Source organism: Vulpes vulpes, chromosome 1, assembly GCF_048418805.1.
Source record: "Vulpes vulpes isolate BD-2025 chromosome 1, VulVul3, whole genome shotgun sequence".
NCBI lineage: Eukaryota > Metazoa > Chordata > Mammalia > Carnivora > Canidae > Vulpes > Vulpes vulpes.
The window spans coordinates 80598678-80615722 of NC_132780.1; the positions used below are offsets into that span (position 1 = coordinate 80598678).

At 44.9% G+C, this 17045-nt stretch overlaps 1 protein-coding gene across 2 annotated transcripts in view; it reads right to left on the reverse strand.

Annotated features, from left to right (window-relative positions):
- Nucleotides 1–16527, reverse strand: part of PLEKHG1 (pleckstrin homology and RhoGEF domain containing G1) — a 225168-nt gene extending 208641 nt beyond the window's left edge. Inside the window, exon 1 of one of the 2 annotated variants that reach the window (XM_072767954.1) lies at nt 16224–16527. The gene's annotated coding sequence lies outside the window, so the exon portion shown is untranslated. The remainder of the gene's footprint in view (nt 1–16223) is intronic. The other variant, XM_072767936.1, reaches the window with a different exon arrangement.
- Between the last annotated feature and the right edge of the window lie 518 nt (nt 16528–17045).

Sequence of the window (17045 nt, forward strand, 5' to 3'; positions counted from 1 at the left end):
GGCATCTTGCCAGATATTAAATATGGTTTTTGCTTTTAGAGAAGACAGATACCACAGTTGTCAATCAAATACTTTAGTAGCTACCATGAGCCACAGCTTTGCAAGGCACTTGAGCAGGATAGTTTAGTGACTCTGGCCATTGGTGGTCCTTCCCTCTGGAATGCCACACCTTGCAATACCACCTTCCTTTTCTCTTAGCAGGTGAGCTGTCCTTCCAAATAGCCACTCTTTTTTCTGCAATAATGCAATCCTCAATTTTAACTGGGCATATGGCCGCCCATACTTAAGATGATATCTTTCAGTGCGACAAGATAAAGGGAGTTTGGGTCCCTATAAGCAGACAGCTATTTACTGGCCTTGGACTTACTCAACCTGTGAATTCTGTGTCCCCTTCCTCCACCCCACTGGCAGCTAAATCCAATCCCAACCCATATACCAAGCATACTACGTGCATGAGGTCTGGAGTCAGTCCACTGGAGACTGACCCCGGCACTGCCATTGATTAGTTAGGTGTCTTGTCCAAAGACACCTAACTATTTTTACAACTGTTTCCTCATCTACAGAATGGGAATGATTGTGTACACAATGTTTGTGAGCATGAGATAGCAAATGTATGCAAAGCCTCTGGACCTCTTCCAGGGCTGGGAAGTGCTCCATCAATGTTAGCTATCACTTCCACTGCCACCTCCACCACCATGGAGTTCATCCAGGTTCTGCTTATTCCTTGGTATAACAGGAAGCAAATGAGAATCAGAAGGTATAGCTTCATACCCATTACCCTACCCTTGTACTACTTTACCTTCCCCCCATGCCTACTCCCCAAATGCCCTGCCCCTTCCAGTCTTCTCATTGCCTATTTAGAATTTCCACTCTATTCCTCATTAGCAGACTTCCCTCACTGTAATGCCTCTTCATTCTGATTCTTCTCACAAAAAAAAAACTCTAGCCTATACAAATCTATATCTGTATATTTTTCCTGTTGTGAGAATTGAAGTATATGCATGTTATAAAATTTCCACTGAGATTTGGAAAGGAGGAACGTTGCAATGGCGGGGAAGGAAATCAAGCCGATGCCAGCTCTCAGAGGGGGAAACTGGCCAAGTGAGAGCAAACTGAAAACTCTGCATGGTACTTTGGGGTTGGTGTGAGGGGAGGGGCTGCAGATGCAGAAAGCAGAAGAGGGCTCACCGGTGAAGCTATCAGAGTTAGATCTAACATTTTGAACCTCTCTGTGAGGTAGAGACTGAGCTCTGTAAAGGTTGTAGGTTACACAAAGCTTTATTCACCTCAAATACCAAGTTAATCTGCCTCAGAGCAAGGCATAGTCTTGGAAATAGAGGGAAGCTACTCCCAATCATAAAACTGAAAATGCATGTCCAGCATTAGATGAATGATGGAGAGGAAAACAGACCTTGTATCTAAGCTCAGTGAGAGAAGTGATTTTCCAACATGTTACTGACAAGACCAGTTGTGTCCCCAAATTCATTAGGGAGCCCAGGGTGCTTGAAAATAATCTTACTTAGATAGGAATCTAGAGTGGAACCTAGTCATTCATTCAAGAGAGCACAAAATCGGATTTTCACGCAACTATTTTCCCTTAGTGCTTGCTCCAAAGAAAAGGTACAACTATAAGGATTTCTCTAAATCTCATAATTTGCAGTAAAAGCTCTTCAAAGTAACCCTCGAAAGGGCAGTGTACCACCCAGAAGTAAAGATACAACACTGCTTTCCCACTCCACAGCAGACCACAGCAAAAGTAAGAAACCCTAAAGGGTCATCCTGAACAGGAGAGAGAAAGAGAGAGACAGACAGACAGACAGACAGACTGGATAGAGGGGCAGGAAGTCCTGGGAAGCAGCACTGCTGAGAGCCAGCTTCCATTCCATATCCTGCAGTCCTCCGTTCAACCTTGGGGGCCTTCCTCTCTCTCCTGGGAACTCTTGCCTTGGAGACTGCCAACAACAATGGCTTGGTGACGGGGAGAGATCTCGGTTGTTCACGAAACAGCTGCTAAAGGTTGAGCACTGAGGAACAAATTGATCTACTATCATTACATGTTCATAACAATCCTATATAGTAGTCATCATTCTTCCCCACTTTTTGGAAGAAGCAATAGCAGGTGAGTAGTACAGCTCACATTCGAGGACAGTCCATTCAACTCTCAAAGTATGAACCAGGCTGTCTTCATTCCCTGCCCAAGAAGGAAAAGGGAGATGAAGTTTCACATCCTCTGAAGCAAGAGCAGTGGGTTCAAAGAGGCCCATCCCAAGGGAGAACTCACTGAAGACACCGGTGTTAGTTCTATGGGACATGTGAACATCGGACAGAAGTATGCCTCAGCTGCATGATGAGTCAAGTGGGCTTTCTTTCATTAGCCCAAGATCGCAATCACCATTTATAATATTTTCATGGAGTTGTCTTTCAAAAATAAAATTTGAGAATACAACTTATCCACTCGTTTGGTTAAATACGGCAGTGCGTGTTATGTACTTGGCACGTGGCAGTAAACAAAACAGGCCAAAAAACCACCCTGCCCCAACAGGGAAATTTGAGTACAGACAGTATAGGAATAGATAGGGTGGAACTACTGCTATTTTTAGTAGGCATATTAGTTAATTGGTGGTTATTATGGAAAAGTGTTCTTATCAGTTGGAAATACATATTGAAATATTTATGAGTAAAACAACAGGATACCTGGGATTTGCTCTTACTACTCCAAAGCAGAGGAGGGAGGTTCACGGGGAAACAAATGAAACAAGATCGGCAATTATAATTGTTCAATCTGCAAGATGGGTACACAGGGCTTCATTACATTATTATAGTCTTTTCTCTACTTGTGTTTATTTGGAAATTTCTTAAATTAGAAGAGAGATTCCTCCCTGAGGAGCTTAAAGAGGTAAATAGTAATTTACAGTATGCCAATCAGACAGAAATATGGGCTATGCAGAAAAAGCAAGGAAGGGAGGAGGGAAATACTGAGAAGAGAATGGATAAATGTAATATTTCTAAATGCACTTAGAAAAATATTTAGTGTGTACATATAAATTAATAAGACATGGATGAGTTGGTAATCTGTATCATGGTAAGGCATTAATATACATGAAGCTGATTAACATGGTAATTAAAGGACATCTGGTTTTCATGAGAAAAAAGAGAGCAATTTGAGTTTTCTGAAAGATGTCAGTTTTAAAGAAATGCCAAGGAAAATAATGGCTAGCATTTACCTAGCTTTTTCCAGATGCTACAACTCGGTTTTGCAAGCATGTTAAAGAATGATTGGGTCTGGGGATCCCCGGATGGCTCAGTGGTTTAGTGCCTGCCTTAGGCCCAGGGCGTGATCCTGGAGTCCTGGGATCGAGTCCCACATCAGGCTCCCTGCATGGAGCCTGCTTCTGTCTCTATATCTCTGCCTCTCGCTCTGTGTCTCTCATGAATAAATAAATAAGATCTTAAAAAAAAAAAAAAAAAAAGAATGATTGGGTCTGATTCTCGTCCTAAGCCCAGGAGCTGGTAGTGTTTCAAACCTTGTCTGTGAGGTGCTGTTCCTAAGCTCGGGAGGCCAGAGAGCTTGACAAAGTCATGCCAACTCTAAGTTGGGGAATGAGGTGTGGAACCAGGTAGTCTAGCTCCAGAGTCTGAACATTTTAGCTGGCACCGCACTGCCTATTTTGATGGATATGTAGCATTTGGAGAACGAAGGTAAGTGAGGGGACTTAGATATCAAGCAGGGACTTGCTATGTTGTGAGTGTCGGTGACATGTGAGATGATGTTTGATTCTGCGGGAGGAGTAAGACGGTGTGGGGAAGCAACCTGGGTGGGGTTCAGGGCAGATATAGGAGAACAGCTAAGAGCGAAGCTTCCTGTGTTAGGTGGTGTCAGAGGGCAGACTCTGCAGGCAAGAGGCCCAGGGGGACCACCTAGGAAATATCTTTAGAAGCCCAGGGACAGGAGTGCAGGAATGGAAAAAGGTGGAATCACAGGGCAGGTTCACCACCATTCTACTCCTAGGTACTCACCCACCCACTCACCAGCATCTACACACAACACCTCAGGTAGCTGATCTCGTTCTAGAATGTGGTCTAACAGTATCAGACAACCAGAACTTACCTTACTTAGAGGCAAGAGATGGTAATGGTGATATTGATTTATTCAAAAGAATGTGCAAGCTTCTCTCTGTGCTGGGCACTGTTCTAAAACTTGGAAATACAGTGAAAACAACACAAAGCCTCTCTTCTCATGAAGAACAGACAAGAAACAAATGTATCCTTTGTTAGGAGTTGATAAATGCTATGAATAAAAATGAAGGAGGGCAAGAAGGCTGTGGCTTGCAAGGTGAGGGGGCTCCTATTTTATGCATGATGAGGAAGACTTCTTTGATGAGGGGACACCTGAGCAGGGAGTTGCAAGCAGCGAGATTGTACGGCTTTGGTATCCAGGAAGAATTTTCCAGGAAAAAGTCATGAAAATATTCTGAGGCCGGAGCTTTTTTGACATATTTGGGAACTGCGAAGAGGCCAGTTTGCTGAGGCAGAGTGAGCATGTGAGGAAGAGCAGGAGATGGGATCAGAGACAAAGAGGGGAGCAGGAACCAACTGGGGAGGGTCTTGGAAGCTGTTTCACAGCTTTTGACTCCAAGTGAGTTGGGAAGCCATGAAGTGAGTTGGAATTAGCCAACCAAGGGACAAGATCACTTTGCTTTTGACTCCAAGTGAGTTGGGAAGCCATGAAGTAAGTTGGAATTAGCCAACCAAGGGACAAGATCACTTTGGCTGCTGTGTAGAAAAGAGATAGTAGAGAGTAAGGAGACCAGGTAGGAACCTATTGCACAAATCCAGGGAGAGGGTGCAAGTGAATTGGACCCAGTGGGGACAGTGAAGTCTGTGAGCAGTAGGATTCTGGATGTTCTAGAGGTAGAGCCCACAGAGTTTATCTACTGGACCTGAGATAGGAGAGGGGGAATGTGATCAGAGAAATGGTAGAAGCTCTCCATCTGGAACTTTTATCTCTATCTTAAGTTCTACCATCAACCCTTCCTTTGGGTTAAGCCATTAGAAGGGGCCCCAGTGATGATGTATTCACTGGTCAAGTTTGTGTTCTAGATAGATGAATCAATGCTGGCTCAACAATTACTCTAACGGCCTAGGCAAGAGATAAGTGTCTAAAAGGACGGGATGGGAGGCATGAGTGAGTGAATATGGATTGAGAACTGTTTAGAAAGTCACTGCTAACTGGTCAAGGCAGGAGAGAGGAGGAAATGGCTTGCTGTGACGGGTGTATTATGGTGCTATTAACCAAGAATTGGAAAAGGAGGGAAAAAAACAATCCCAGGAAGTTGGAGGTGGGTCTGGAAAGAGAGATTATGAGCCTAATTCTGGGTGGATGACTTTGAATCAATTGTGTAAAAGCCAACAGATAAATCCCAGGAGAAAGTGGGAGGCTCGGATAGGCCCGCTGCAGTTTTTCCTCTTGATTTCTTTTGAGACACAATAGGGCCTCCCTACTTGAGCCAGAACATTCAAATCAGAATATTCTAAAAGAAATTTCATTTGATTCTTTCCTAGTAGGCCTAGTCAGTTACTAAAACGAGGCTACCAGAAGCCATTCCCTTCTAACATGAAAGGTTCCTTCGAAGACCTGTCTTAATAAATTAAATTTGCAAATAACAGAACAATCATTCCACCACTTAAAACAACACTAAACAACATGATTTAGCTATATTGGTTTCTTTTTTCCGGTAAGGATGCTAAATTCTGAATATGAGAATAACAAATACAGACTTCTCAAACTTGTTTTTACATGCCTAAGCTTGAAGTTGGTAAATTAGAATGAAGGTTTTCATCCCAAACCCACACAATCACACTGAGCATCAGACTTCTGGGTCCCACTTTATCATGGAAATGGAGAGCTGTACCAAATTTCAAGTCAATCAATTGATTAAAGGTCAAGGATGCCTAGTGACCATGCTCTGTACTGGGAATTCAAGGATGAATATGGCAGGATCTCTACGCCCCAGGAGATTCATGACCTACCAATAGGTCTGAGGTGCCCTCCCCATGCATTAGAAAGCGTGTTTATAGAGTTGGCATAGGGCTAATATCCTGTTTGGAAAGGCAGAGCCATCACTCAACTGCTGGAACATTAGAGAGACTTCTTAACACTACAATTTCTCTGATAGTTGTTTCTGCTCCAGAATAAACACTGCTGAGCTTCCAAGTGCACTAAAAACCAGGGAAAGGCAGGCAACGAACATACATACTTATAGAGCACCACATTTACTGCACACCCATGCAACTTTCAAACCAATAGCTACTAGACTCCTCTTGCAGAAAATCATTTGAACACAAACACTTTGCTAAACAAATCTTCATGAAGTGTGAAGTTGAAGAGCCTCCGAATTTTTCTGGCAAATTTCTCTCCTCCTTTCATTTTCCTCTCTTTCTCCTTTCCTTACGCCTCCTCCTTCTTCAAATATTTAGCAACCTACTCAGAATCTCCTTTTTTCAACTAATTTGTGAAAACAAAGATTTTGGCCCAGATTTCGTAATGCTCATTTTACCCAGTAAAAGAAAAATTATTTTGTTCAAATACTTGCTCTCAAGGAGCTCACAGTTTAGCAAGGGAAGGCAGACCAACTAAATGGTTATCAAAAATACCACATTGTAAGCACTAGAAATGAGGTAATGAGGATGCTGAGGAGCTGGAAGGAGGGGGTACTTGGCCGTGAAGGGGTTTGGGGGAGATGAGCTGATCCATCATGGCTTCACAGAGACTGGCAACCATGTGCTGCTTTGGTTACCCCATCAAGGGGAGCTGACAAAGAGAGGGTGACGGAACTGACCATGGGGACTGGTAAGCACAGAGGTCAAAACAAGTAACAGTAGCCAGGCTGCTTCCTAACCCCCATAAATTCCTTCTCCTTGAGCTGTACCATCTTGGCTGACATTCCAGTTCTGAATCAACCCGCTTCTCACCACCTCCTCTGTGAGCATCCTCTGTACCACTGCGATAGTGTTCCAACTGTTCTACTTGTTTCCAGAACTTTCCACTGTAGTCCTTTCTCTGCACAACAGCCAGAGTGATAATTGGGCATTCATCTTGTCACTCCCCTGCTTCATGCTTTTCAGTGGCTCCGCATTGCACTTTTAAACCATGATAAAGACCTCTGACAATATAAAGATCTACACAATCCAGGTCCTGCCTACCGGTCCAGCTTTACCTCCCCACTACTGCTGTTTCCCTATCTCGCACATGTAGCCTGCCTTTTTCCCCCTAGAACTCCCCAAGCTTAATCCCCTTAGGTTTTCCTTACTTTTTTCCCCCCCTCTGCCTAGAATGTTCTTCCTTCAGATCTTCTCAGGGTCACATATTATTTAAGCCTTGGCTCAACGTAACCAACTCAGATAGGCTCTTCAGACCACCGGGCAAAGAGAGTGCCCTACTCCCATTACATGTTTCCTATCTTCTTTTCTTCAGAGCACTCGTCACACACAGTTTTCCCTTCACTCCAGATTTGGTGTGTTTTGTTCAATGTATTCCCAGAATTTAGGAAATTATCTTTGTTGAATAAACTAATTCTAATCGGAATGTTCATGTATAATGAATCTCATGTCTCCACTACAGTAAAACAAACCCAAAAGAATGTGTTCTTCCTTCTCTCTTACCATTGGCTTTTGCTTCGGTTATTGTCACGTTGGTTTATTGTTCCAGCATGTAGTAGCAGGGAAAAAAAACTGGAGTGTGACACCCATTGAACATAGTTAAAAGAGCCACTACTTAGCAAGAGCTTATTATTTACTAGGCACTGCACATACATTGCATGTTTAAATCTCATAACATCTTCATTATGTGGTTTTATCCCCATTGCAGAAGGCATTTTTGAGTAACTTCTAAATGACATACACAGAGTGCCTAGTTCCAGGCTATCCCCCCATCCCGACTCGGAGCATTCAAACCTTAGAAGAACAAGTTAATATTTTCCATGCACACCATTTTTCCTATCACTGATGCCACAGAAAGAGTGTTTGAACTAGTACTACAAAAAGGAAGTAAAGAGAATAAGAAAGTATGACATTTGATTGCCATATCTACTGTGCGTATTGGAGTATCAAATAAGAATCTTCTCATTGGCATATGGCATATAGTTTCTGAATATTTACAGAGTACGTTTATTGCATATATTAGTAATCAAAACCAAGGGGATTTTTAGGATGACTGTTGCTAGCTATTATGTCTTTAGTTCATACAGACATGTCTCTTCTTCATTTACATAAGAAGGTAAAAACAAATACCCATTAACTTCCTATTTGGAAATTTCTTGAACTATATAGTATTAGATTAGATAGTTTCACATCTTGATATGGTTGACCATAGAGAGAAATAAATATCTCTTTGCTCCTCAGGGGTATTCTGTATTTTGAAAGGCATTGTTTTTGTGGGACTCATGACAAATTAATTTTTAGAGGTTCATGGTATTTGCTTTCATATCAGGGTACCTTCTAAAAAGAAAGAAATTACAAAAAAAAAAATCAAGAGTGCTTCATAATAATGATAGTTTGTGGAACTCATCCGGATTGTAAGTTCCTAAGAGGTAATGTCTTACTGTGAGAGGGTATACCATGGGCCACAGGATTCCATGTGCCACAAAAACATTATTTGCACATTACTTTCCTTACCATTTTAGCGTCAAGATCAGATATCATTAAATATTGTGATTAAATGGCATTCCTTAGAGCTTAACCCAAACAACTGTTAAAGGAGAGAGGGGAAAATAAGCATTTATCTCATATACACAGTGAAGAATAGTGGAAAAAAGCCAAGACCACCAAGATTTTGCTCCATAACAATATTCCAAAAGCTTCCAAATATTTCCCCAAGTACTTTCCTAGACTAGGCCAATCCCAGGCTGCCCATCCACATGCCCATTTCCCATCGGTCTCCTGCCCACTTCATCACTCTTAGAGCTCCACCCTCATTATTCCTCAGCAAATCTCCAAAAAGTCTGATCTATGATGGAAAGGCATAAGGTAAGAGAACGTTTTTCTTTCAAAAAATTAACTTCTAAGGACTACTTCTGTTATGTTCCTCTGTGTTCCACTAGGTAATCCTATATTCCTGAGTCTGACTCTTAGGCTCCATAATTCATGTGTTTAGTTGATGCACATTTTAAGAACTGTGAGACACCTGAATATTTAGACTGTAAGCTGTTTCAGACCAGCTACCATATCCTCCTTTGGAGCAGCAATAATATTTTAGCACAACACAGATGCTTACACTAATAACAGGTTTACATGGTTTAAAGGGAACAAACACAGGATCATATATTTATGCTCCAGATTACAGTCTTCCCTCTCTCCCCAGCACATCAGAGAAGCACAGATGTTAGTGTTTGAGGACCATGTGTAATCACACAGCCCCGGGAAGCTGAACTCTGTGATGGCCTCGGTTCAGTGCCCCAACCCCTTCCTCATGGCCTCACGTCTTCCCCCTCCCCCCCCCAGCCAGCTTTTTAGTCACAGGTTGGAGCAGCCTTAAATCATCCTAAGGCTGGACTGTGGTTAATGTGCATCCCTGGAATGCCTACAGATGACCTTTCCTTTGCATCTACTTGTTTGCAAAGCCTCATATTTCAGCTAGCATTGCTGTCGATCCTGAAGACCTCCTAAGACATGAGGGCTTCAGTCACAGGAGAAGGTGGAGGGAGGAAGGAGGTGACTCTGGAAGAGAAAAAGATCTGCACTTTGTCTCCTCCTTGGCCAAGCACTGACCACCCTGTCAGGGGGAGCCTGGAAGGGGGAGCATGGAAGGAAACTTTGCAGGGGCTTCTGTGGACCATTAGGAGAGGGTAGGGCCCAAAGGAACAGACCCCAGGAAGGTCTAAGGCATGCTTACTATGTGCAGGAGAATAGCATGCTGCTGTGTGCTAGGGATTTGGGTGACATGATGAAATTCAGACCGAAACAGCATGAAAGCACACTTTATGACAGCTAGAAATAGCCACGTATTGTCAAAGCTCATGGAGTCATCCATCCAGACACTGAAGAGTTAAAAGAATATTGGACAGATGGAGAGAGCTGCAGAGGGAGAGACAATAAGGCTCCACACTGGGTGCAGGAAAAGATCTTGACAAGGATTCAGAGTTTAGAGGGTGGTCAGAAAGCAAAGACTTAAGCAGTATTTTACTCTCTGAACAGGGAGAAGGGTGGGGAAATATGGGAAGAGAACATTCCTTGCAGTGTGAAAACCTGGAGACTTGCCAAAGGAGGAAAGGAGGTTGATTCTAAATGAAGCCCCTTCCACTTCATTATCAGAAAGGACCCAGTTGGTCAGAGCAATGATCAGCCCCTTGGGAGACAGAGGAGAGAAGGAGTATTTATGTTAAATTAACTCTAGAAAACATAAGCTCCAGTTAATGCCTTCATTGCCTCTAGAAAGGCATTTATGTGCATTAAAGATTCACACATCCCTGCAGACAGCTGCCAAAAGGAATTATCCAGCTGCAGAAGCCACTCGACTTCATTCCTACAAGGTATGTGTAGGTCAATTCCACTTAGACAGGATTCTCTAATATGCTTTGCTCGTTTAAATGACCGAAGTGAAAGTTTTAAACTCGTTTGAAAACACATCAGATCACAAATGTCTTATGAGGCTTACAGTGTCTTAATTTACTATATGCTTAATTTATCTTTGGCAGATCTGAGTTAACTTTTAAGAGCTTTGAAGCAAAAGAGAGAAACTCGGAATATAAAGCACTAGAGCCCAACCTTGTATGCAACCATAGAGTAACACTAATGTATTCAATGGATATTTACTTAGCAACAAACATCAAGAAATTTCATTGATGTTAAGATGTACATTTCCCACACCTTAAGGATGTATCTTATAGGAGAGGGTGTCAATTTTATTGACACTTTTTCCTCTTTCTTAGTGGGATCTTAAAAGATGGAGTATTTCACAAGTATCTTTGATTTTAGGAGACAGGAACTCATCACTATCATTCAAGTCACAGTTCATAACTTGCCTTCTCTGAGAGGCTTCCTGGAGCACGGATCTAAGGCAGCCCACCCATCACCCTGATTCTTCCCCTTTAGTCATCCCATCTTCATGGAGACCACAACTCTTGTGTTCACCACTACGCCCAGAACTGGATCAGGCACTATTCTAGACATGGTAAGTTCTGAATAACTGGCTCTGGAATGAAGGAAAGTTGCCATTTATTGAGCAATTACTACATGTGAGACCATGAACTAAATGCTTTACAGAGGCAAATCTCATTTAATCCTAGCAATTTAGAGGTCATTCTGATTATCTACTTTAAAGATGGGATAGCAGATAGCAGCTTAAGTGGAGAAGCCAGGACTAGATACATCTTGACTTCAAAAGCTAGACCTAGAGGCACTGTGCTATTCTGTATCACATACAAAGTCTGGAAACAGTTCTGTGCCTGTCTGAAGATATATGGGAAGATCCCTGAGGCCACAGAGAAAAATAAAACTTCCTTCCCCTTGAAAAGTAATGTTCGATTACTGAGGATTGCCATATTCCTCTGTCCTTCCAAGTGCTTCATGTGTAAGGTCCTGGGTTAATATAGAAGTGCAGATGTCTACATCTCTGCCTGATAAGATGAGGAGAGGCTCCACAGAAGTGATGGATATTTAAACTTTGTATGGAAGGATTCCACCATCGATGAGCAAGAGCATAACCCACTTAAGGCTCTGGACTGAGAAACATAGAGTATACACGGGAGGTGCTAGAAGAAAAGTAGGTTCAAGGGCTTTGGGTGCCATGCTGGGGGGTTTGAACTTCACTTCATATGACTGATACTCTTCATCGATAAACCATTTCAATGTGGGCTTTATTCCAACTCAGCTGAGCTTCTCTCCACCATTCAACATCCAGCTCAAGGAAGAATACTGAAATGTGGCACTGTCATTCCCATGTCAACCGATGGCTATGTCGAACAGAGATTTCCAAGGCTAGTGCAAAGAGAAAATAGAGAACAAGTGGAAAAAGAAATGACGAAGGAGATGTGACTCTAAGTTCATTTCTATCGAGTCTGCTTACATAGAGCCTATTACGTTAGTTATTTTTGGGTTTCTGCAAAAATACTGAAGGATACCCCAAACATAGCCTATTTTATTTAGGACAAAGATGGCAAACTATGACTATAGGTCAAAGCCAGCCTGCAGCCTGTCTTACACGGCAGTCAAGGAAAGATCGGTTTTTATATTTTTAAAGGACTGTAAGCAAACAACACTCCCCTCCCCCCCCACAAAGACTATATGTCAGAGGCATACAGGTACCAGAAAATACTTGGTATCTCGCTCTTTACGGGGAAAGGTTTACCGTCTAGAACTTCTTATCGTCCTCATCCATCTCTATTCCGACACAGGTCATCTGAGTTAGTGTCTAATGTGACTGGACGTGTAGAGAACTAGATCTATTTACCATCTCAAAAATTAAGGCCAATTCAGTGGTATGATAATTTATTGCTTTAGTAATTCCTCTTATGAGAATTCTAAATTTTTAGCCCATTATTAGACTCACACCCATTTCAACTTTGTCTTTGGTATTTTAAAAAGACATCCTCCTTACACTTAAGGGCTTGCTAGCCTTTGGCCAACTGCTGTAACGGTTTTACCTTCTAATGCTGATGGTAAGTGGCTTCTGCAGGCAGCAGCCTGGTTATTAAAGCTTACCAAAACAACTTTCTTAATTAAAGACCCGTGAAAACTCTGACTCTCCTCCCATCGGGTTCGTACATCAAGCGGGTGTAGCTGGAATCTTTTTCAAAACTTAGCCTAGCATGCTTCGAGTTGCCTTTTTCTTTAGGAATGTATGGGATGGGGGGAAAGGAAGAAGGTTATGGGTTTTCAGATCTACGAATGTAACATACTTTAGCTTTCCATCAAACAGTAATTCAATATTTACCGAAAGAAGATGTTGAAGCTTGGAAATTTTTACTTGGCTTATATCTCATCAGAAAAACATTTTTTGGTAACCTCATGTATACAGATTGAAAAGATAGCAAAGCATGACTCAAACATGAAAACTATTCTAGATACACAGTCAACTCCTAATCAGTGGGAGAGGAATCATCCAGGCATACTGGAAGCTGTTCTGCAGCATCTGGGTAACCTGTGGCCTAGTTATTTTACAACAAACCTGGGCCCACTCACTAGGAGGAATTAGCCTATATTTCCACTATCTTTGTTAAAACATCTGTTGCTTTTCATCAGCATGAGCAATATAAAGCCGAACATGCAGCCAATCTTAATTACTTGAAAGCTGGCTCTACAGTCATAAGTTCTACTTGGCACAGACACCCATGGCTCTGACTGCCCAAATGGTTTGGGGTCAGCTTTTCGTTTTACTAAGCAGGATTGATGTAGGCTGTGATAAAACATTAGTATTTGAAATGCCTGCTACCTACAAGTACTAGGCTGCTTACAGTCTTTGTCTAGAAAATGTTTCCATTTCCATCTCTGCTGAACATATGACCATTTTGCTTTAGGACTCGTATTTTTCCTAAGACAAAAAAGACAAGTGATTTTTTTTTTTCTCTGAAAGAAGGAACCATCACATTTAATAAAAAAATATGTCTCTATGCCACCATCATTTCTAGGTAGTGGGGTTTGGGGTAAAGACAACTGAACCTGAATTAAATCACAGTTCTGCCAGGAGAGAACTATGTAACTTCCAGCGAAAACACTCACTCCTGGGACTTGGTTTATCAACAACAATCATCTTTAAAGCATACAGTGTGGCAAACACTTACAATGGATTATCTCATTAATAATCATCAATGCTCAGCATGACTCCACAAGGAAGAGTCATTATTTCCCAAATGTACAGAGGAAGAAATGAGCAAAGGTGAGATAATCCCAAGAGAGCAACCACCTATAATTGTTATATTTTCCTGATTATAAAATAATCTGTGTCTAAATAACTTCCTTAGAGGGGTCAAGGTCTCAGGGCTACAGAGCTATGGAGAGACAAATTTCATTCACAGGTCAGTTAATTCCAGATCACTTCTTCACCACTAGTGCTTTCCCAAATCTTTAAGACGTAGGGCTAGATCATCCAGGATCCATTCTATTCTTAATATTCCATGCATCAAAACATCCCTGCAGGAGGGTTAAATGATGATAGTTGTTTGAAAGACCAACCACTAGCAATGAAAGCAGGAGGGAGGAGAAGCCTGCAAAAAAAAAATGGATTGCAGCCATTAAGAAACAGTATAGATCTAGGAATTGTTTTTAGTTTACTAAGAGCTCAAAAGATTTAGTGCTACTCCAGCATTCCCCATGTGTATGTGTCAGACTCTGAACCATTAAATCTTAATTAAATCACTTAAAAATCATATCCTCAAAGGAGAGCCAAATAGTACTGGTTATTCTTGGTTTTGAAAAATTATGTTGCTGCTTTCTATTGATTTGTTTAAAAGTGATTGTTTAACCTCTTTGCAGTACAGATCGAGTCTCCCATGGAAATATTTAAGCTTCTACCTGGTAATATCATCTATATTAAAGTCACTGAAAGAACTGGTACCCATGGTACAGAGGGAGGTGAGCAGGGAAAATTGATCAAGGAAAGCATGATTTTTTAGGTCAGGGATTGGACTTTCAGATAATTGTTTCTCACTTTGTTTCTCATCAGGGAGCTTTGGAGAGCAGATGAGGGACAGAAAGGGATAGTCAGGCAGTGATGGCTGTGGAGGACCGACTGAGGAAGAGGTCAGCGAGATGGGACAACTCTGGGGAGATTTCTTTGGGTGGGGTTTGGTGGCTTTACAGGGGCCTCAAATAGGACCAAAAGGAAAGCAAAGAATTAGGAATCCGGACTCAAAGACAGTGAAGGGTCATATGTCAAACCATCACTTTCGTATCTAAGTCTTGAATATTATGGCTCAAATAAATATCCCTGGGAGGTGAGGGGGAGGGAGCATGAAGCTTTAGAAACTCTCTGGTTCATGCACATCACTTTAGGGGAAGCCAAGGGCAGCAGAGCTGGAGCAGCAGCCTGCTCAGGTCTCAAGTCAGGACAGAGGTTTCTTATTCCCTGACATGATGGGCTTGGAAATGTTTCAACAAGCGACTACTCAAAGTCCAAAGCCTATAAATTCTTTAAAAGCAAGCCAACCGCAGAGACTGAGAAGCCGGCTGATTTTAACACTTGATAACTATTTTCATAACATTGCATGACCTTTCGAGGCCCGGAGTTCCGTGAGATGACAAATTCGACCTGGAGTCCACACTCTGGACCGCCTCCTGGCTGAAGAACGAAACGCGAGGTAGCTCTGTCTCCGCCCGGTCGGAAACCCCCGACCCCGGCTGCCCCCCGAGCTCCACCCAGCCTTCTGGGATGCCCCGCGTGGGACTCCCACGCAACGATTTCAAAAGTGTGTGCGGGAGCCCCGGCCGCCGGGGGTGGTCCCAGGGAGCGTGGGGGAGCAGACCTCTACCAACCAGGCCCCCGCACCCGCCCGCCCTCCTTGTTGCAGCGCCAGAAACGGCGCCAGCTGAAGTCCTCCGGGTCAGAAGCCTCCTACGCTCCTGGTTAGGGACCAGGCTCTCACCGCGGGACACCAAGGCGGCTGGACCCCCAGGCCGGAAGGTCGGCCAGGTCTCAGCGGACGGGGGAGCCCGCGCCCCCGCACCCCCCACCCCCACCCCCCACCGAGCGGGTCTGCAGAGCCGGGACCGCGAGCCCCGCTCCTACAAGGGCAGGGGTCCCCCGAGCCCCGCGCGGGCCCCGGCCTGACTCCCACCGCGGGTCGCGGGCCCCGGGAGGCCCGGGGTAGACCCCGGGGGCCTGTCCCATCGCCGCGTCGCGCGCTCGGACCACCCTGGGGCTGGGCTCTGCGACCTCCCGGGGCCACGCGGGAAGCCCTTCCCCGGGCCGGCGGGGGGCGGGACCGCGGCGCCGGCAGATGCAGGCTGGGCCCGGGGACCCGCGCCCGGGCGGCGGAGGGTCGCCCCCTCCAGGCGGCGGCGGGCAGCGGGCAGCGGGCGGCGGGCCCCGGGTCCCGGCGGCGGGGGCGCTCCGGGAGGCACCGTCTGCCCGCACCCCGGGGGGGCTCCACGCTCCGCCCGCCGCCACCTGCGGACTGGGGGGCCGGGCCGAGGCTCCCTGGGCTCCCTCCCCGGTTCCCGGGGCTCCCGGCGAGCGGTCCCGTCCCTGGAAGACGACCCCGGGGGCCGGGGCGCAGCCGGCGCTTGCTTACCCGGAGACGCGCGGCTCCAGCGCGGGGGCCGCGCTCGCAGGTCGGCGGGGGTGAGGCTGCGCGGCGCGGGCTGGGGCTGCGGCTGGGGCTGCGGCTGCGGCTGCGGCTGCGGCTCCCGCTCCGGCTCCCGCTCCGGCTCCGGCTCCCGCTCCGGCTCCCGCTCCCGCTCCGGCTCCGGCTCCCGCGCTCGCGGAGCGCCCTGCACCGCCGCTCGGGCTCGGACTTCCTCTTCCTCGGCTCGGCCGCGCCCGAACCCGCCCCTCCCAGCGCCGAGATGCGGGCTCCGCCGCCGAGAGCAGCGGATCTTCGGTCCCTCCTCCCCGCGGCCCGGGGAGAGCAAGGTGGGGAGGAGGAGGAGGAGGAGGAGGAGGGGGGGGGCGCCGAGGAGCGAGATCAAGCACTTGGACTTGTCACTGGAGCGTTGCCAAAGAGCGCAGTCAAATTACAACCCCTGGGGAATTTTTTCTTTCTTTTTTTTTTTTTAAATCCCAGCTACCGTTTTCGCAGACACATCATTTTTTTCCTTCTTTTTCCGGGATCCTCGGGTCTAGCTTTCTCTTGGACGTGATAATTTCCCTACGATTTCCTTAAAAGAATACCCCCAAATCATTTTTTAAAGTCAACACTCTAGTATTGCACAGAAGCTTTGGGGTAATACTATGCAAAAAAGGGGGGGGGGGAAGCTCAGGTTTTCAGGCATCATTACCCTAATCACCTAAGTTAATGTACCAAATAACCTTTGCTTAGAGAAAGTAAAAGTGAAAAGGAGAGAAGTCTAACCTTTGTAATAGCCTGATAAATGTTTAAAGGCGCCGGCTCTGT